Below are 22,192 nucleotides of genomic sequence, written 5' to 3'. Positions count from 1 at the left end.
AAACTCAACAAGTATTGGATGAGCAACATAATGAGGCCAAAAAGAGAAAATCTTTTGGTAAGATTACTAAGAGGTTATTTAAAATGTTTCTACACCTAAAAATAAGGTTCAAAATGTTGAAAGCAGTGATGACGCTTCAACGAGAAAAAAAAAATCGAAATAAATGGAAAGGTAAAAAAGCAAATGTAGAATCAAGAAGAGAAAATCAGTATAAAGAGATTCGAAAGAAAATATTTTATAATAGAGTAGTACATAATTTGCTGAAAGATTTGAAGAAATATAAAAAGAGATCACTATTTTATAAAAAGAAGAAGCATATTGAATCCATTGTTGAAAAGGCTTTTGATGTAAAAAGAAAACTATTTATTTTAGTTTTAACACCTTGGCTGCTAGGGAGATTATCTTGCTGTGCTGCAGACCCTTGTTTCCCATTGTTCATGACGAGCTCAGCTCGTCATGAGCACACGAGCAGTGTACTGCATGACGATCTGAGCTCGTCATGAGCATGGAAGGGGTTAAACAGAATTAAGTTAATGGCGTTCCTACTAAGAGTAAGAAAATCTGGCAGGAGTTAGTGGATGTTAGGAAAGTGCAGAAGGCGACTTTGTATTTAATAAAAAAACAATGAGTACTATAAAAATGTCTATATCGGAGAAGAATAAATACTTTTAGCAGAAGATACTGAAACGTCAAGTGGACAAATTGAAAAAGTGGATATGTCAAGAAGTGAAGACATTTATGAACATTACAGTGTACATCCACTTCATTCAAAAGAAGTGATGGGGAACACTATTGAGTTGTTTCAACTAAAAAAAACAGAGGGAAGTACCATGAGTGTATGGGAAGAGAGCGTGGAAGCTCGTTGTTTTCGGCAGTTGTTTCCAACAGGAGAAGGAGGACGATATGATGAATGACCTGTGCAAATTCTTGCATCTGAATATCGGACAACAAGATTATATGCAGAAGATCCAAGATTTAGACAATGTATCCCTTATATATTTAATCTTTTGTTTGAAAGTGACTTGTCTGGACTTTCATATGCAGTCAATCACATATTGAAAACAGAGGTACATCTGCAAAATGTTTCTGCAAAGGATTTTTTGGATAAAGTGCACCAGAGGGATCATCATTTAGAATCTCAGCTGATTAACCTAATGGCATGTCAGCGTGGCACTAATGAATATTGGTACCGTCGTCATGGAGCAATGAAATGTATGCTACGGAACTTAGGAACTCCTACATGGTTCCTTACCCTAAGCTGTGCTGAGTACGCTTGGGATGATTTACTTGAATCTCTTCGAGAGCCAAATTCCAATATAAAAAATATTGAATACAAGACACCTGGAGAATTGTGCTCTTTGGATCCTGTTAATGTATGCAGGTATTTTAATCATAGATTTGAAGCTATGATGTCTTTTATCTGCAATAAAAAAATCCTCCTCTTGGAGAAGTTGTGGATTTCTTTTGGAGAAAAGAGTATCAAGCAAGAGGTGCTCCTCATATACATATGCTATTATGGATCAAGGATACCCCGAAATTCGGAACAGATTCAGATGATACTGTTTTGTTTTTTATTGAAGAATATGCCTCATGTGCTGTACCCAAAAGTACAGAAGAAAACAACTTAAGACAACAAGTCTCACGATTCCATAGCCATCGATGTGGAAAATACTGCAGACGAAAGTACAAGTCTAAGGATAAGTTCTATACCAAATGTCATTTTGCATTTCCACATCCTGTAATATCCAAAGGAAGAGTGAACAGTTTTAGGTCAGCTATGCGACATGTCATCACAAGAAAGTCTCCAAAAAATACCTACAATTTAAGAAGAAGCGAAGAGTCAAAATACATAAATGACTACAATCCGGTTATTCTGTCCATGTGGAATGCTAACATGGATATTCAATATGTTGCGGATAATTCCATTGCTGTTGCTCGCTATGTAATGTCCTGCATTACAAAATCAGAAAAGACGGAATTGAAAGAAATGTGGGAAAAGATTTCTCACGAAAAGAGTCTAAGTAAGAAATTATACAGTTTCAGTTTGAAGATGTTATCCCATCGAGAAATTGTAGCATATGAATGCTCAGATCGGTTATCATCTGCAAGTCTATACTCCAAATCTAGAAGAATTATTTGGGTGAGTCTAGGTCTTGCTGCAATGCGAAATCGGGTACTGAAATCTGTTCAAGAAATTTAGCAGAAAAAGATCCAGAAAGTGCAGATATTTCGAAAACTAATATGTTGGACACATATTACCCAAACAGAAGTCATCATCTTGAGAACATGTGTCTCTATGAAGTGCTGCAAAACTACACTTTTGAACGGAATACTACTGAGAACATCAGTGATGGAAAATATGGAGTGATTGGATCCGAAGGATGTTTGGTAAAACAAACGACAGTAAATTTGATTAAGCACAGGAAGCTGAGTTGCGACACCGCTGATAAAAGGGAATTTTACTATTTAGCTCTTTTGCAACTGTTCAAACCGTGGCGTTCAGAATTGGAATTACTTGGAGATTTTCAGAGCTATGAAGAGCCCTTCAATGCTTGTAAAGATAACATACAATGTACTGCTTTTGCAAATTATGTGAAAATGTTGAACGATGAAATTGATCAAAAAGGTACTATTGCAGCTGAGATTGCTAGAGACAGTTCTCAAGACAGTCAAAGTTCTGCTGCGCTGAGTCAAGATTTACTAGGACAACCAATTGTTGAAAATGAAGCAGCAATTGCCATGAATGAGGTGGAAATAGTAATGCATCAAGCTCAAGAAGATGTAATGGACTTAGCAAACTTGGAAGAACAACAACTTTTTGAACAGAAAGAAATATATCAGCAAGTGAGACAACAGATTGATCATGGATTTCTTCATGAAAAGAAAGAATGTACATGCTCATCTTTTCAACCTATCCGAATGTATGTGAGTGGACAAGCTGGAACAGGAAAAAGTTTCTTAATTAAAGTAAGCACCAGTTATCTACAGAAAACAACTGAGTCACACTTGGCTTGTGTTGTAACTGCTCCAACCTGGTTAGCAGCACAGAACGTTAAAGGAATTACATTACATTGTTTACTGATGCTACCTGTGGAGCATGAACACAAATTAAAATATCACAAGCTATCTGGAGAAGCTTGTTGTGAAGTTTCAAGAGTGCTGAAGAAAGTAAAACTTCTGATTATTGATGAGGTAAGCAGGGTCTCAAACTTAATGCTTGCTTTTGTGCATTTAAGAATACAGCAAATTCTTAAAACAGAGTATGACGTGTTATTTGGAGAAAACATGTCATAGATCTACCGTAACTTACACCCGTAAAAGGACAACCAGTATTTAAAACACTTGCGCATGAAGACACCAGAAAGTCTCTGGGTAATGTTGGAAATGTAAACATTTGGTCGTATTTTGAATACAAGGAACTCATTACAAATATGCGACAGTCAAATGATGTTGATTATGGAACTATTCTTCAAGATATAAGAATTGGCATACTGACAGAACATGGCAGAGAAGCTTTGCAGAGTTGATTACTTTCCAATTTGTTTCCAAATGAAAATGTAGTTCCTGAAAAAATATATATGAAAATTGCAGAAAACAAATCTGTAATCTGCTTAATGCCAACTCTGCGTGAGTGTTCTATATTCAAAGAATAAATTTTTAGTTTTAAATGTATTTTATTGAGCCAATAAGCACAGTAAAGCATCACATTACAGTGTACTTGTAACAGGTAAACCAATCAAAAATGACAGGCAGGCGTGTGTTCAGCACGCTGTGTGATATGGCAAAGAAAATGGTTTCCCGATGAGAGCGTTTTGATGCTCAGAAGGCTAATGGTAGGCAATATTAGCAAACAAGTTTGAACAAACAATGCCCGCAAAACCTCTCCACCCGTCCAGCCCTCCCCCGCCCCCCTCCCTCACCAGTGTGCCGTATGTGGGAGATCCATCTTTCTCCGGTCAGAGAAGAGCTGTCGTGATTACCCTTGAGGTTCCTGAGTTCCAGTAGTTGTGTCCGTAAGGCGCAGCAATCGGAGATATCTCGGGCAGGTTATTTCATTGAACTCCTTAGATAGGAGAGATATAAACGGCTGCCAGATCTTTTGAAATGTATCTGTAGTTTGTGTGAGGGTTGCTTGGATGCGTTCCATGCCCAGGGTGAACCAGAGTTTGTGTAACCATCCTGTATGCGTGGGTTTGGTTGGCGATCCCCAGAGTGATAGAATATGTTGTGTAGCTGCCTGCATGGCAATGCCCATCTGGCGACCCCGGGTAGATTTCAGGGGAAAAGTGAGTGCGTTTGGGAGTCCCAGGATGGCGTACGCGGGAAATCTTGGGATCTCGGTGTCAAAGGTTGCATCTATATCATTCAAGACTGTGGCCCAGTAACTTTGAACCTCTCCACAGTCCCAGAGGATATGTGTCAAAGTGCCCTGTTTCCCGCACCCTCTCCAACATAAGTCGCTCCGGAACGGGTTGCCTCTGTGAAGCCGGACTGGTGTAAGGTGCCAATATGTCGCTAATTTCACGGCTGTTTCCCTGCCCGTTGTGTTACGCGTGGTATGTGATGCCCTGTAGTACACCTGGCTCCATTCCTTAGGTGTTAGTGTCCTGCCCAGTTCAGCTTCCCACTTTTCTGACCCGCTGTCTTGCTTAGTGCTAAGGGGGGTGTAAGCATTTTATATATGTCCGATATTAGATGTCGATCAGTGTCTTTGGTCAGGAGCCACTTCTCAAAGGAGGTCATTGGGCGTCCCACCAGGGTAACAATCGCAGGGTCAGTTAGCCAATGACGTAATTGAAAATACTGAAAAAGGTGAGGGTCTGTGATATCATAGCCTTGCTTGATGTCTGAAAGGGTGAGAAAGCCTTGTGTGTTGAAGAGGTCCCCAGCGCGCTTGCATGCGGTGCCCCGCCATTGTGTGAAGGCGCGAGGGTTGTTGCCCGGCGGAAATTCTGGGTTGTCTAAAATTGGGGTGAATGGAGAGGGAAATGTGGTCAGACCTCTTTTGACTGCTACTGTGTCCCAGACTTTGGTGACAGTGCGTGTTATAGGTGAGTTGGTGAGGTAAGTCGGTCGGTGTCTTCTGGGTAAAAAGGGAATTCCCCAGAGGGGTCTTTGAGCCATGGCCCTATCCTGAAAGAGCCACCTTTTCTCTGATTCGGGTCTATACCATTCCACCAAGTATCCGAGTTGTGCGTCTTGGAAGTATTGTAGTAGGTTGGGGATCACCAGGCCCCCTTCATCCATACCCCTGTGCACCAGTTGTTTATGTAGACGCGCCCGCTTTCCCTCCCAGATAAAGTGATGTAGTGCTGCCTGGAGATCCGAAATGGTGCCCCTCGGGGGAGCTACTGGGAGGGTCTGGAAGATATACAGGATTTTGGGCAGGGTCGACATTTTCACCGCGGCGACTCTTCCCAGGAGGGACAGGGGTTGTTTGGACCAGCGCGCTAAGTCTGCTCGGATCTGAGTGGTGAGGGACTTATAGTTGAGAGCAACTGTCGATTCTGTCGAAGAGGTAAGGGTAATCCCCAAGTATGGGAGTTCTGAGGTTATTTGAAGGTCACAGCCATAGGTGGAGGCTAGTGCGTGAGGGCGAGCGTTGCCCCCCAGCGGTAATATTAGGGACTTCCCTCTGTTGATCTTGAAGCCTGCGACAGTGCCAAACGTGTCCAACTCCTCTAGGAAGGCGGGCACCGAGTGGGTAGGTCGGTCAAGAGCGACTATGATGTCGTCTGCATAAAGGCTAATTGTATGTGGTTCTCCGCTGAAGGTGACACCACCAATGTCGGGGTTGTCTCGTATTTTCTGCGTCAAAGGTTCAATGTAGAGGGCAAACAGAAAGGGAGACAGGGGGCAGCCCTGTCTCGTCCCACGTTGAATGTCAAAGGGGTCAGAGCGCACACCGCCCAGCCGGACCCTAGCTTGGGGATGGTGGTAACAGCTGGCGATCCAGGAACGAAAGCGGTCGCCAAGTCCGAAGCGTAGCAGCACCTGCTGTAAGTATGTCCAGTCGACACGGTCAAACGCTTTCTCCGCGTCTATGGCCACAAGCACAGCATCGGATTCCTGGAAGTGTGCCTTATCTATTAGATGCAGCATTCTTTTGTTGTTATCGCTGCATTGGCGATTGGGCACGAAGCCCGATTGGTCAGGTTCCAGGATTCCGGGTAGGAGCGGGCCCAGGCGTGCCGCTAGAACTCCGGTGAAGAGCTTTAGATCTAAGTTCAGCAAGGAGATCGGTCGGAATGCTGAGCAGTGTGTTGGTTTCTTGCCCGGTTTGGGCAGGACGATCACTTCAGCTGCCAACATATCGGGGGAAACGGAGCCAGGTCCCTCAAAAGAGTTAAAAAGCCGGGTGAGGACGGGAGCCACTAGCTGGCAAAATGATTTGTAAAACCCCGCCGAAAAGCCATCCGGTCCGGGGGATTTCAGTGGGCGAAGTCTGGATATGTTTGTATTTTATATAGCGCACTTCTACCCGGAGGCCTCGTAGCGCTGTATTCATACCGCTGCGGAACCCATCCTGGCTTTCCTGTGAAATGTCCACTCCTGGGCACCCCCAAGGTGAAGCCAGGCATCCACAGCGCTGCTGGGGCCGTTGTGGAGATTAAGCAAGCTATTGCCCAGAGTCACAGAGTGGGACCCATGATTAGACTAGGCACCGAGGCGAGAATTATCAGGTCCGGGGAAATTGAGCCCAAGACCCGCCGAGGCGGGAATCGAACCCTGGTCCCGAGCCAGACCTCTGCATCAGGGTCTGCCGCTCTAACCATTGAGCCACACTTCTCCACTATATAGCCGCCGTTACCTCCTCCAGGCGGATGGGGGTGTCTAGCGCGTCCGCACTAGACTGGGACAGCTCTGTAATTGCCGCCGAGGACAGGTATGTTTCAATACCCCCGAGAGATGGCGCGTCCGCGCCGTATAGGGAGGCGTAGTAGGTTCGGAACGCGCTTGCGACCTGGGTTTCCTCAGTGAGGGTATTCCCAGAGTCATCTGTGAGGCTAGTGATTTTCGTGTGCTGGGATTTAGCTTTAAGGGCGGTGGCTAACAAGCGTCCCGTCCTGTTACCTCCAACATAATATGTGTGTCGAAGGCGGAGCGCAGCGAATTCCGCCCTATCTGTGTCAAGGGAAGCCAGTTGGGCTCTAGCAGCTTTCAACTGTCGCCATATCCGTGGGGCGCCCGTGCGGCTGTGTACCCTCTCTAATTCGGCAACCTGGGTCGTGAGCTCGGACCTCTTCTCCCTCCGATCCTTAGCCTCTTTGGCAGCGATCGCAATCAATTCCCCGCGGACCACTGATTTTAAGGCTCCCCATAAGGCCGACAACGGCACTTCCGGTGTGTCATTAATAGTCAGGTAGTCGACAATGCATTTATGTAGGCGTTCGCGAACTTCTGGTCGCTGTAACATGGTTTCGCGGCGACGCCATGCACCTCGGGGGCGGGAGGGTGTAGGGGCATTGATTGTTAGTTCTATTGCGTCGTGATCTGAAAGCGCTGCGGGCACAATGTCAATCTCAGCTAAATTAGAGACCAACTCGGACGATCCTATGAAGTGGTCCAACCTGGCATAGGTATGGTGGACGTGGGAGTAGAAGGTGAATTGCGTTGCGTTCGGGTGCGCAGTGCGCCATAGATCTACCAGGCCCCTCTCTCGCAGCCACTCCGCCCCTGCCTCAGTGATAGCGCCGGTGTCCCCATAGCGGTGTCCTGACCTGTCTTTGCTGGTGTCCATGACTAAATTAAGGTCCCCCCCGATGAGCAAAAGTGTGTTGGATGATTGAAGAGATTCAGAGAGTGCGCCTTTCAGAAAGGCTTCCTGTCCTGTGTTGGGAGCGTAAACTGACCCTATTGTGAGGCTCATGCTTCCAAGCTGGAAGGTGTGCGCGAGAAGACGGCCCCTAACCTCCCCCGCCTTGACCCCTATCTTCCCGCTAAAGTGTCTAGATACTAAGATGGCCACCCCGGCTTTCTTTGTGGGAAGGGAAGAAAAGAATTGTTGGGGAAAGGCGCGTGAGCGCATCCTGTGCCAATCCTTGGGCAAAAGGTGGGTCTCCTGAAGCAAACAGAGGTCGGCCCCGGAGTTTTCCAAATAAGAGAGTATCGCCCTTCTTTTAATGGGGTTGTTCAGGCCTTTGACATTTAGTGTCAGGAACTTCAGCTTGGGGGTAGCCATTGTTATGAAATAGGAGTCGAGTAGCGTCCAGTACAGCAGTGTCTCTCATCTCAGCAGTTGGGGAGTAAGTTGGGCAGAGCGAGAGGAGCTCCGACCGCTGCATGTCACATAGAGAGTGTGTGTGTGTTCTCGGCGTGACTGTGCACAACTTTAGAAACACCCGTAGGGTGAGGTGTAGCACTGAGTTACGGAGATACGATGCGGCTGTTCCATTAGTATCAATTCCCCCCCGGCACACTGGTTCCCACCCCAACTCCCACCCCAACTGTACCCCCAAAACACCCCATGCACCCATGGTCAAACTCCATGGAGTAAAACTTCCGCCAACAATCCCCCCCATCCCCCTCCCACTTCCCAGGCCCCAACACCCAAATGTGAGCAGTTATAGTCCCAGTCCTGTTAGTCCGCACAGGGCTGTGGTTAAGGTCTTCATCCGGGTCATGTCCCTTGGCAGTCGCATCGGCCCCCGCCCGATTCCCACCCCCCACATGGGGATGAGGCAAGCTATGATTGATCTCCCTTAGAGTGCAGCCATCAACCAAAGGAAGAAGTCTCTTTGGCCACCTCCGCCACCGCCGTCGCTCGCTCCTGCGTGATGATAGAGGCGTCCGGCTTCAGGTGGTGCGAGGGTGACCGCCTGCGGTTCACAGTCTGCCAGCCCCCTTCAGAAGGCCTCTGAGACGAGCTAGGAGTGGGCTCGTGAACGTCATGCTCAAGGCCTAGGAGGGTGCAAGTGTCTTTGAGCGAGCGCAGCTGGTGTAGCTTCCCGTTCCATTTGAATATTAGTCTAAACGGGTGGCCCCAGGAATATGGAGTTTCATGTTGCCTTAGGAAGTCCGTTGCCTTCCGGAATTCTTTGCGTTTTTGCAGGGTGATGGACGACAGGTCCTGATACAAGGCTATAGAGTTACCCTGGAATTGAAGAGGTTGGGCCTGCCGTGCTTCTCGGAGGATCCGCTCCTTCAGCGGAAAGTCGGGTAGAAAGGCCAATATGTCTGGTGGCGGAGCTGAGGAGCGTCTAGGCAACCCAACTCTGTGCGCCCTGTCGATGCGTATCTCAAAGTCTGCTGGTTCTCCCAAAACAGACCTGAATAGGGTTTGCAGTGACATCAGACCCCTCCGTTTTCTGAGGAACTCCCCGGACCCGTATGTTGTTCCGACGGGAGCTGTTCTCAAGATCTTCCGTATGGGCTTGGAGGTCCATCTGCTGGTCAGTGAGCCGCACTATTTCTTGCTGGAGGTGCGTTATTTCCATGCTCCTGGTCTGATCCGCTTCCTCGACAGCCACCACTCGTTCTCCAAGGCCCTCCACGTCTCATCGGAGCTCTCGGACCTCGCCCGCCACCTCCTGCTTTAAGGACCTGAAGTCGTCCCTAAGGGAATTAAATAGCGTCTCCAAGAATGTTCTAGTGATGGGCGACTGGTCATCTGCCTGCGCAGGCGTTAATTTCGCGGCCGACGGGGAGGGAGGGTCTTTGCTAGGTTTCTGCTGAGTTTTGGCCAAGAGTTCTGGTTCCTGCCATGTTGTAACCGGGGCCCCAGCGGCTTGTGAGCTTGTTAGTTGGGGTGTCGGGCGCGGGTATTTGAGCGCAAAGGCGAGACTGGTAATCCCGGGGGGGCCGTCACCTCTCCGTCTCTGACAACCCGGCTCGCGGATGGTGTGGTAGTGTCCCCTCCGCAATGATCGGTGGAGTGGGCGCTCAGAAGTCCGCTTCGGGGAGCAGCCAGGCAGCGGACCAATATTTAAGGCGCAGGGTCAGCGCTGATTTGCATATCGCCATTGTCTAACCCAGGGTGGTGTGGAGTGGAAAAACGATGGATTTGGGCCCAGATCTTTGGACTGGGGTGAATGTGTGACATTGATCCACATTCTGTCCATCATTGTTGTGTTTGCAATATTTAAGGCGGGCAGTGGTGGCGTGCACTAGTGGGGACGGTCGCCGTGTCTCGTGGCAACGCTGGGCGGCAAGAGTCTAGTTTAGGTTCAGGCGCACCCTCTCTGTTGTAATTAGGGCGCCGTCTGGAGGTCCCAGGGGTCCGCAACGCCGGAGGCTCGTCTTTGCCCCCCGAGTCCCGTGGCGTAACCCACCTCTGCTCTCCTCACCTGGGTGTATCTGCTCCGTGTGGCGGCTCAGGGGTGGTCTCTCCTCACATTCGTGGTCTTGCGGCGCCCCGCGGTACCGCTGGGCCGTGTCCGATCAGCACCCCAGTCAGGCCCGATCCTCCAGCACCGCCCAGACCCGTGGAGTGCGGCCTCGGTGTGCTCCGCTGACCCTGGCGATGCTGCCCGGCTGGCGGGGGTCCCCCGCGTCCACTCTGGTGATCTCGGCGAAGCCGCCTCTCTGTCAGTCACTGTCCGGGCCCGCCTCAGCCCTGCAGGGTCTGTCCGCTAGGCCGCGCCGAGAGGCCCAAAGCCGGGGGGTCGATTTCCGCAATACCCTGCCGGCTCGCACCACGCTGCCGGCCAGGCCGTGGGAGCGTATGCGCACACCAACCTGGACCGCCGAATCAATGGTCGTGTCGGGGTCTCCTCAGGTAGGCGCTCCGATTAGCTGCAGGATCCCCTCAGGGCCGGGGACAGTGAGCGCGCCAGCTCTCACAGGGTCGAGGTGGCCGCCATTACACGGCCGCAGTCCGCAGTCTTCAGCGCTCCCGGTCTCGCGCACGGCCCAGATGTCGGCAATCCGGGCTCCGGAGGTCTCAGTGCAGTACTAGCAACGAGTTCCGCGGTTGTTTGAGCCGCAGGGAGATCTGGCTGCGCAATGAGGTGTTATCAGGCGGGATCGGGCAGGGAGCCTCGGGACCTGCGTCCGATCACGCCGCCATCTTGGCCACGCCCCAAAGAATACATTTTTAAGCTGGAAAGTGAAGAAATAATAAAAAGGGAAGCCATTGATGAAATTGAGCATGAAGGAATCACTATTATTTTCTGCTGGTTTAGAAAAGAATTTATAAGTATGTAGAAACTGTCGGGTAATTTTAAGGCGTAATTTGGATGTAGAAAAAGGTTTAGTTAATGGAGCAATGGGCAAAGTTGTGGATTTTGTTAATTATCCGAATAAAGATGGTATTGAATTTTTTAAAATTAAATTTGATTAGATTGAAGAAGTAAAACAAATTGGTTGTTGATCAGTTCGCTTTTTTCTTGTTAAAGATTTATATGTCTGTAGAAAACAGTTTCCAGTTTCTCTTGCATATGCAGTGACTATTCATAAATCTCAAGGTTTAAGTGTAGAAAGTGCTTTGGTGAACATTGGAAATACTGTGTTTAAAGAGGGTATGGCATATGTTGCTTTGTCGCGAGTAAAAACTTTATCTGGTTTGTTTTTGATTGATTTTGATAACACAAAGGTTACTGCAGAGGCAAACTGTGTAAAAGAGTATAATCGGTTAAGAAGAGTTTATGCTCCTAATTTAGGTCAATACCCTGTATTTGAAAAGCGTGTAGTAGGAAGAAAAAGAAGATATGAGAACATCTGTAGTGAAGGTATAGAGAAGGGAAAAACAAGATAATGTTGTGATTGCAAGCAAAAAGAAATAGGACACTGTTGAAGAGATTGTTGGTTATCAGTTTGAAAATAGTTCAGGTGTCAACTGCTATGCTAATGTAGTGGTTAATGTTGTTTTTTTTCTTGAAGGTTTGCAACAGCAAATTATAGAGAATCAGGAAGAAAGATTTTGCTCATTGTTGCATTGCGTTTATGAAAAATTAAGAACTGATGAAAGTAAAATACAAAGTGTTTGTGATATTCGTAATCTTTTGGATGTATGTTCTGGTTCTACACAATTTACGCAAAATATCCAACAAGATGCTCAGGAATTTCTAATGTATATGCTAACCATATTGGAAAATGAAGGTATACAAATTGAAAACCTTTTTGGCCTTTGTTATAAATGGGAACATCATTGTGAAAATTGTATGTATACATGTAGCACTAACATAGACACTGTAAGATTTATATATTTGACATTGCCAGACTGTAAATCAGTGTCTTTCAATAAACTAGTTAAAGCAGCAAATCAGAACATGGAGTGCAGCCAATGCAAATCAGAAATGTTATCAACATTATTTATACAAAGATATTGACAATATATCATTTTAATGATGCAACGTTGTACAGCTGATGGTAGAAAATTAGAAACTTTAATAAAACATTTTGTAGCAAGTCAACTATCAATATCAGGAAGGACTTTTGTAGCAGTAGCAATAATTTTTCATGATGGTCCTTCCACAACATGTGGACATTACACTGCCTATCTAAAATGTGAAAAAGGCTGGACACTTTGTAATGATGCTCAGTTAGTTTTTAAACAACGTTCGCCAACCTAATTACCTAATTCCTACCTAATATTTTTAAAGCCAAAGTTTTTGGAATAAAATTCGGCCTCTGAGGAATTTATTAATATGTATTAATACGATTACTGTTGCAAAATTTCAATATAACGGATTTCAAGAATACCATTTGCCCTTGAGGAAAGGTGTTTATTTGAATTAAGGACCTTTTCCTGCACATTGTCTCGGCCTATAGTTTTAAGCAGCAACATTTACATTATAAAATGTTCTTACCAGTAAGCATTTTAAATATGTGTGATTTGTATTTGATGGTATTTTATTGAGGATGGATTTTTTTTTTTAAACAATCTTATTGATTGTTTTTTTTGCCCGCTGTTATGTGATGAGTACGATTGAAATCACTGTTTCTAGTGAAATTCAGTATATTCTGAGAAAAGCAAAAAAGGCAAAGAAAATAAGTTGTGAAATGTCAAAATGATTCTGTTTTCTAAAAAGTATAGTCCTATGTATTATAACTATTTTTTCTTCTCTTTTACAGATTCTAATTCTAAAGTATCAAATTTATTAAAATTTATTTTATTAAAAAAGACTGGAAAAAAAAGTCTAGCATTTTTTATTTATATTATTGTGCAGGTAAGTTTAACTAAGTATTAAAATGCACAATAGCCTATGTTTTGCAAACAGGTGGAAAATGGAGAAGGACAGAGTAGATATATGTGGAAAGATGCTCTGTGGGTGTTTTAAGTTACAGGATAAAATTAAATGAATACTGAGGGGCAGATCTAGAAGAAAGTGCCGCAGCGTGGCACTGCAAGCCCTTTGGCTGCGCCACGCTGCGGCACTTTCAGAGTACAGGAATGAGACATATCTACAATGATATGTCACATTCCTGTGCTCTCCCCTGCGCTGGCGCAGAAAGAGCTGCCAAGCGCAGGCACCCTTGCACCATGGTGCAAGGATGCCTGTGCCATGGGTAGATTGTTTTTGTGCAGGAAGGGGCACCTTCCTGCACAAAAACAATCACTAAAAGCTTTTTTCTCTGTCAATGCGTGCTATAGAATACAGCACGCATTGAAAGAGGAAAAAACGAGGAGAAATGAAAGCATTTCTCCTCGTTGCGCCTCCCTACGCCACCTCTAGGGTGGCGTAGAATTCAGAAACATCTCCAGATTGACGATTTCTCGTAAATCTGGAGATCTGTCTTGTTCCATGGGTGTTGTGTGGGAACACCCACAGCAACACCCATGAAACGCCCAATCACCGCAAAGTGCTGCGTGTGAAGGGGCCGTATTTACAAGGAAAGGAAAAGTCATGCAGGGTGACTTTTCCTCCCCTTGTAAATATGGAGGAGCCCCCTGCGCCACCAGTACGTCACGAAAAGTGACATACTGGTGGCGCTGAGAGCTTGTAAATCTGCCCCAGAACGTCACTGGGGACCAACTAACCCAACAGATATGTATAGAAAGCATCCTATGCCAACAATATGTCACTTTTTGTAACATAGTGATAGCGTACAAAAATCTTTCATATTTACAAGGAGAGGAAAAGGCATTCTTTGTACCTTTTCTTTTCCATGTAAATACGACTTCATCATACACACCACTTTATGTTGAAAGGGCGTTCTATAGCTGTTGCTGTGCATGTTTGCATAGAACACTCACAAAACAAGACATCACCAGGTTTATCAAAAATGATAAGTCTGGACATGTGTATAAATACTGTACCATCCTCCAATTGATGTAGCGATACACAACAAGGAGAATTCTTTGTATTTTTCTCTTTTAATATATGCTAAAATGCTCACCATACATTGAAGGAGAAAAATGTGTTCGTTGATTGTTTTTGTGCACGATGGTGAGCCTTTTTGTACAAAAATAAACTACACATGACACAGCTATTCTTGCACCATGGTGCAAGAGGGCCTATGTCACCACATGGATGTGGTTTAAGCAGCAGTGCAGAGAGAAGCACAGAGTTGCAATATATGTATGCATATATGTTGCTTCCCTTTGGTTCAGAAGTACCTTAGCATGCTGTAGGTAAAGAGCTTACAGTATCATGCTACAGCACTTCCTTATAGTTCTGCAGTTATACATTCACCATACACAACAAATGCATTCTTTCACTCAATTATGTAGTACGTATCAGGGGTGGGGAATTCATATCGCCCGACGCCCAGGACATATTGTTTGCTGACAGGGACAACAAGTAATTATGTTTTTATTGTCCGTCGGACAAGTAGGCTCCACTTCCTGCAGCAGAAACCTTTCCCAGAAAAGAACTTGCAAAATCCTTCTAACCTGCTTCCAAATGCGTGCTGCGTTTATTGGCATAACTTTCTACGATTTAATAATCCTTTGATTCACTGACAATACCCAGAAGTGCTTCCCTCCTTTCTGAGCACAGCGCAAGGCACACACTGACATCTCTTTGAACGTTGCGGGGCAGGCCTGCCTTACGCTTTTGGAAAAGGAAAAAAAAACCTCTCTGCTTACATGGTTTCATTCAGAGTGCAGGCTGTAACTCACAACTGCACGCTGAAAGCATTTAGGCCAGTCACCGTTGCTTGTAAGCAGAATGCACAAGTACTTCATTTCACAATAATCTTGTGTTTCCAAGTCTCTGCACTCCCCAAAACCTGCCTCGTGACCCCATCATTCAGAGGTCATTGCCCTTGTGCCTTTGGTGTAAAGCACACGGCCGATCACCACCAGCTGCAGAGATCACGGCTGCTCCCCAACACTGTGGCTATTACTGTGATCGGAGCTATTATCAGATCATTCTCAGCCCACAAGGTAAGAGGCCGCAAAAGCGTAGTAACATATAAATGATAAAGTTGCATTTGTAAAGTTGAATTTTCTGTAAACTATGACGGGCAAAAAAATATTGTGCCCAGCCCCACATCAAAAAAGTGTTGTCAAAATCCACTTTTTGATGTAGGGCCGTGCACAATTTTCTAACATTAAGTTTATGGAAAATTCATCTTTACAAATGCAACTTAAGCATTTATATTTATATTTGTAACACGCTGTTGCTGCCTCTCTTACCTAGTGGACTGAACTCTGATAAAATACCACTCTAAACCTATTTGTGCGTGTGTTTCTGACCATGGGTGCATTATTTTATAGGATTTTGAAAACACTTTTTAATGTTTTAGTGAATTGAAAGCTCGTTCGGTTCTAAAGCTAAATCTACTGATTAAGGGCCCCCCACCAATAAAACCTGGGGCATAGTGAACCCCTCCCTATAGCAGCTACAGCAGAGGTGAGTTTTTTATGGGCCTCTCATCTACAACTTGGCAGATAAGAGATGATTAACTAAAAGAAAATAGAAGATGGGTTGCTAGAAAAGGGAGAGAAGGATGGAAGAGGGGCAAAGGATAGATGAGTGGGTGAATGTATGGGTGGATGAAAGGATGGATGGACGAGTGGATGAATGGATGGTTGGGTGAAAGGATGGATGGATAGATCAGTGGATAAAATGATGGCAGAGTAAATAAAAGTCGGAATGGATAAAAGGATTTCTAGTAATATAAAATCTGAAAGGATGGGTGTATAGCAAAGTAAATGAGAATCTGAGAGGATGGATGTATGGCAAAGTAAATTAAAATCTGAGAGGATGGATGAATAAATGAATGGCAAAAGGAACAATTGATGGTTGAAAGGCGTTATTGTTTGAAGGGTAAGTCAAATGATGGATGCATGGGTGGATGGATGCGTGCATAGATTGTGGATGGGTGCGTGCATAGATAGTGGATGGGTGAACAGATGGGTAGATGTATGGAATGGCCGATGGATGGAATGGGAAGAAAGAATGAATGATAGAATGAATGACTGAATGTAAAGGTGAAATGGTGGACATGAGCAGACAGATTTAGCATTAAAGAATAATAGACAGATGCTTGGATTGAAGTGACAAAGGAGTTGTAGGGAGGTATGAGCTCACTTACATCACTTACTTGGTGCTGTCAGAGCATTGGTCAAAGTGGGGGGTATTTTAACTTTCTGGCTACTCCCTTGAATAAAACCATCAAAGGGCTGTTCCTTTTACTTCGTAGCAGAGTATGACTGTAAATCACACACCATAATCTCCTTTTTTTTATAAGAACCCCATCTCCGCATCCCTCAGCGCGTAAAGGATACTACCTGTCATAATGGAATAAGCTGTGCAAGCGTGGGCTGTGCATACCTTGGTTTGTGCACTATACTGAAGATGCTAGGAACAATGGTAATGCAAGGCTCAACTATGTCTTACATGTGATCCACATGGTACCTGAGCTACACTGCATATGATCTTTACAGTGACCTGTGCAGGACATGAGCTGTAAAAATAGGTATGAACAGTGCTGTGCATCATTCATGTAAGGGTAAGGGATAGTGCAGGAGGGAATTGTTAAATAGAAGGTGTAAAGTGTATGAGCTGCACTACAGAGGATACAAGTTGTTCTAGAGATGAGGTGTGCCATGCCCGTGGCTTGTGCAGGAGCTATGCAGAACGCTAGCTGTGTGTAGTTTGAGCTTTACTTTGCATGAAGTCTGCATGGTATGACTTGGAGAGGCAACTAAGTAAATTGCTGTGAAAGGCATGACCTTTTTTCTTAACATCTTCAATGACAAATCAGTGCATGCTGTAACCATAGTACCTTAATATTTTTTCAATGGCCAGTCTTTGGGGTTTTCTAACGGATGCATTTTTCTTGCTGGCTTCCTCAAATCCCCCCATCGCCTCTGAAACAAATTGGTGGTAGTTTCTCAGGGAAATAATATAGTGACACATTTGCATTTGCTTGCTAGATGTATGGTCGCCCACAGTTTATTCGGCTTGTCGGGATGCTAATGTTTAAAACAAAGTTGTGTAACATGTTCATGGGTCAATTGCATTAAAGTTAGGTCGAGCAGAGAATTCAAGTCAGATATATTCAAACACAGTCAGCAGGAATCTCAGCTTGCATTACTGACAGAGGATCCAATAAAAGCAAGTGTGCATTGTCTGCAACATTTACAAGTTGTGGCTATGTGTATAGCTTCCAGAAGACTCATTTATAATGTGCAAGTGTATAAAGAAGAATGGAAGCAATATTGGAGATTTTATTTTGAAAACGGACAATGTACCCCAAACAATGTGCTCCTTGAAAAAGGGATTAAGAGAGCAAAATATTTGCAACTTAAAAATGGTTGTAGTGTGCAGAAAGCTACAATGTAGAGTTTGAAAACATTAACTACCATTGCACTAAGGAATCATTTAATACATCAGCTTTGGTGCATGTCAATATTTTAAAAACAAAATAAAGGCAAATCAACGTAAAACTACTTTTAAAAAAAATGAGAGATGGGGCTACTTTGTCACACAACATACTTTGCCCTTCTAAAGTATATGTTTTGCTGGTATATACCCTATGTCCATCTGCCTACCCTGACATTTCCAATGCTGTATTGGGTGTTTTGATTGGCACTGTGGTTCCTGAGATTACCCGCCTCAAAGGTTTGGGTTCACTCTCTTTATTATATTATTATGGAAGTAAATACATGAAAAAAAGTTCCATTGGGACAATAGAACACCAAACGCTGATTGCAGTTTTGTGGATATGTTCTTATATTTCCCATGTTAGGGACCGTTGTCTCTAATAATATAGTAAAATGAGCCCTGGCATAATCAGAGAGGCTGCTATCCAAGCTCTTACATGAGAATGCGGTCATACATTGAAACCTCATTGTTTGGTACCAAATGGGACAAGTTGATTTTTTTACAGGACAAGAAGATTTCTTAAACATTTTGTCCTTTGGACAAGAAGATATTTTATAAAATTCCACACCCCTGCGTATACATTCATATAAACTTTCATACACTAGCATACAAATTGAGCTCTTTCTTTAACCAGAGTAGTTAGTTCTGAAAATAACTTTTTTTAGTTTTTTGTACTTTTTTCCATTTTTTTTTATTTTTGAACGTTTTCTTCTTTTTTTTGTTTTTTTTAAAAGAAAAAAAAATCAGCAGGACGAACAAAACCATTAACTTTGAAGGAATGGAAAAAAAACTAGCATCGATAGTTATGAATTGCTCTGCAAACTAGGTCTACTGACTGCTCCCCATAACAAATTAAACCATTGCACTTCACACAGTGCTTCTAACTTTCACAAATTGGGAACGTATGTCTGGTGCTGATTTTGAAGGTGATGCCTCAGAGGTACTTGGTATTCCCGGTGGTGGAGGTGCATTTTGGCGCAGTCTTCTAAATTCTTTGCGAGCATAGTTCACAGGATGCAGGGATTGGAGGTGCTTGCGCATACTAGCAGTGCCACAGGAGTATTTTTTATTAGGATCTCCTCTGGACAGCACTGCCTGGCAAAATCTTGTATGTCACCTTCGTGGCATTACATTTCTTTTGCCCCTCCGGAAAAATAAAAAAATTCCATACAATGGATGTGTACCTTTCGGGGGGGGAGGTTCTGGTAGAAATTGTTCAGCAACAAAATCATCAGAATTATCGGTGTAGCCATTTTTTTCTCCAAAAAAGAAATTCACTTTTCCAACGAAGAAAAAGTGAGGTTCTTCTCAGAACAGGTCTTCTCCTAAGGAAGGCCTAGGAAGAGTAATTGAAATGGGTGGGGTTCTTTAATAGTTAAAACAGTAAGTTTTATAAACCAATCAAATCTCTTTTTTTTAGTCACATGGGATCCGCGTTGGGTGCGTACACGCAACATGCACCGAGCGCGACTCTGCGAAATTGCATTTAAAAGTAATATAGTTTATTACAACTAAAAGAATATTATTTTTTTGCCTTAATATTTATATTAAGTACATATATATCTCTTTTTGTGTATCGAAAAATTTCGCGAAGTCGCGCGTCCACCGTGTTGAAGGCGTAGATGACGTCATGCGGAAACGCGCGAGCGTGGCATGATACGTATATCTCGCGTATGCACTTGAAGCCGCTTACAGGTCGCATAGCGATAGCGCATGAAAATACGCACCCATCGCACACACTATGCGGATCCTACAGAACAATTGTAAAATGGCAGCTACGTTCCGCGCAGTAATCGAGAGAGGTGCGCTTTGGGTGCGGGACTGTTCAAAAAATAGTAGAAAAAAGAAAATATTATAAAAATATTGTAAAAAATATAAAAGATACATTTATTAAATAAATAATAAATTATTTTTTAAAGAAAAATATTAAAAATGTGTTATGTAATGTAAAAAATAAGATATCTAAAAATAAATAGATTAAAACAATGTAGTGAATCCGTACCAAAGAAATAAATATAACAATTAATACATTTAAAAATTGTCATTGAAAAAACCTTTGAAATTTACTGAAAAAAACCATAGGTTTCACATATGTTATAGTTAGGAATTATCATTTAAAAAACCTTTGAAATTCACTGAAAAAACCATAGGTTTCAGACATGTTATAGTTAGGAATTATAGTAAAAACAAATCGTATCCCAACTGGTATTATTCTAAGACAATTAATAAGGATATGAATACAACATTATCCACAAGGAAGCAATCCTGGCCCCAACGACACTCTGGCCTTCCTGCCTACACCCCGGTACCATTGCACCCTGGCGACCTTTCCACTCAGTAGCTACACGATCTCCATGATATGACTGCCTTCCCTCCCCCACCTCCCCAGCTCACTCCCTGCTTTTGCCCCCCCCCTATACAGCACTGCCATCAACCCAGTCCTGATGAAGATCCTGAGTCGTAAGGATCGAAACGCCGTCGACCATCCAGCGCGATCATAGGCGCCATATACGAAGTGGTTCATGAACATCACATTAAACCTATAGAACTCTTGAAATTGCTTGGAACCACTTTGTACTGAATGCTTCAATGTACATTTGTGCACCAGTCACATTGCGCCGCCCACGCTGCTCACATTGTCACATGCGTCGCTACTTTGGTTTTCACTCACACACCTTGAGCACCACGTGCAATTTGGGTTGTTTCTAATTTTATCATTTGTTTTTTGCAGTGCTGTAATAACTACGAAATGACTTTTCCTTGAATGCCTATATAAATGATGCCTTAAACGATTCAGAGTCTCCTTGTATCCTTGTGGATAATGTTGTATTCATATCCTTATTAATTGTCTTAGAATAATACCAGTTGGGATACCATTTGTTTTTACTATATTCTACCCCAATCCCAACGCGGTTGATGGTTTTTTTTCTCCTGTTGTTGATACAATAGTTAGGAATTAGCATTTAAAAAACCTTAGAAATTCATTGAAAAAACCAGAGCTTTCAGGTGTCTCATAGTTAGCTGGACATTTCACTCGTACAAAACCATTGAAATTCCTCCGTTATAGTTAGTTGTACTAACTGTAACGAGCGCGCCCGCAATCCACTGCTGATGATGTCACATATTACATCATTCATGACATGGTCAGTGACATCACTGATGACAGCTCAAATGACATGACTGATGACATCATCCACGTGACATCAGATACACCTTATCATACACTAGTATAGCCTTTCATCACTCACTATAAAATACAGAGTACCATATTTGAATCCATTGACACACCAATACAAGTTTCTAAAAACCCACTCAGTGATTCCTAGATCTACACACACATCTAATCACTTACCTATAGATTCACTCATACATGTTGTCAATGATCAATAGAACACTATCAAATATACTTATACACCAATATCGACATTACACACCAGCACACATCCTATTCACTTATGCAGTCATCCTACTCACTTATGCAAACAATGGATCATACTTACATTTACTCAGCTACACACTTATACAAACAGCACTATATTTATTCATATAGACAATAACTCAGATTTATGTGTCATAAAATCACTATTACATGTATAAGGTTATCCATACAGTCACTCATACAATCACTGAGTCTTATATATACTTATATATATACACAACAAATGTCACATACGCTGCCTTTTATTTTTCTAGTTTATTGGACATGTACCATTGAGAGATATATTTGCTCATCACCACACCCATAAAGATATTCAATCATCCAAACAACTGTAGTCTTAACCTCATATATCTACTGAATGAACTATTCACACATCTTTGGGCAGTCACACACCCCCTACCGAACCACACACACATTCACTCCCCCATACAGATATTCAGTTAACTAATCAATAATATAGACTTTCACATAGCTAGTAACCAACAGGTGCAGCAGTTTACACAACAAATGACAAAGTAATACAGCTATTCACACAGTTTAGTCACTATCCAATGTTTTTAATGAGACTATAAATTAGTCAAGTAAACAGTCAATCACACTGCTACTAAATCCTCCATTCAGATATTTATATATCCACTCATTCTTCAATGCAGATTGCTATACATATAAGACATATTTAAATAACGAGCCAAACCACATTCACTGGATGATGTCATCAGTGATGTCATCAGTGATGTCACTGACCATGTCATGAATGATGTAATATGTGATATCATCAGCAGTGGATTGCGGGTGCGCAAGTTACAGTGAAATGTCCAGCTAACTATATCTTTACAGAAACACACAGTCACTGGATTATGTCATCAGTGATGTCATCAGTGATGTCATCAATAATGTCACTGACCATGTCATGAATGATGTAATATGTGACGTCATCAGCAGTGCATTGCGGGGGCGCGTTATAGTTAGCTCAACTACCTATAACGGCTCAATGTCTTTGGTTTTGTACTAGTGAAATGTCCAAATTTTTATG

At 43.4% G+C, this 22,192-nt stretch overlaps 1 protein-coding gene across 3 annotated transcripts in view; it reads left to right on the top strand.

Moving 5' to 3' along the window:
- Window positions 1-22,192, top strand: part of LOC144799091 (transmembrane protein 205-like) — a 212,725-nt gene that overhangs the window by 26,723 nt on the left and 163,810 nt on the right. The gene's annotated exons all lie outside the window — the stretch shown is intronic.

The sequence above is a fragment of the Lissotriton helveticus genome, chromosome 1_2 (genome assembly GCF_964261635.1).
Source record: "Lissotriton helveticus chromosome 1_2, aLisHel1.1, whole genome shotgun sequence".
NCBI classification, from domain to species: domain Eukaryota; kingdom Metazoa; phylum Chordata; class Amphibia; order Caudata; family Salamandridae; genus Lissotriton; species Lissotriton helveticus.
Note: the sequence above shows the minus strand (reverse complement) of the source record. Positions and strands in the feature narration are given on the sequence as shown.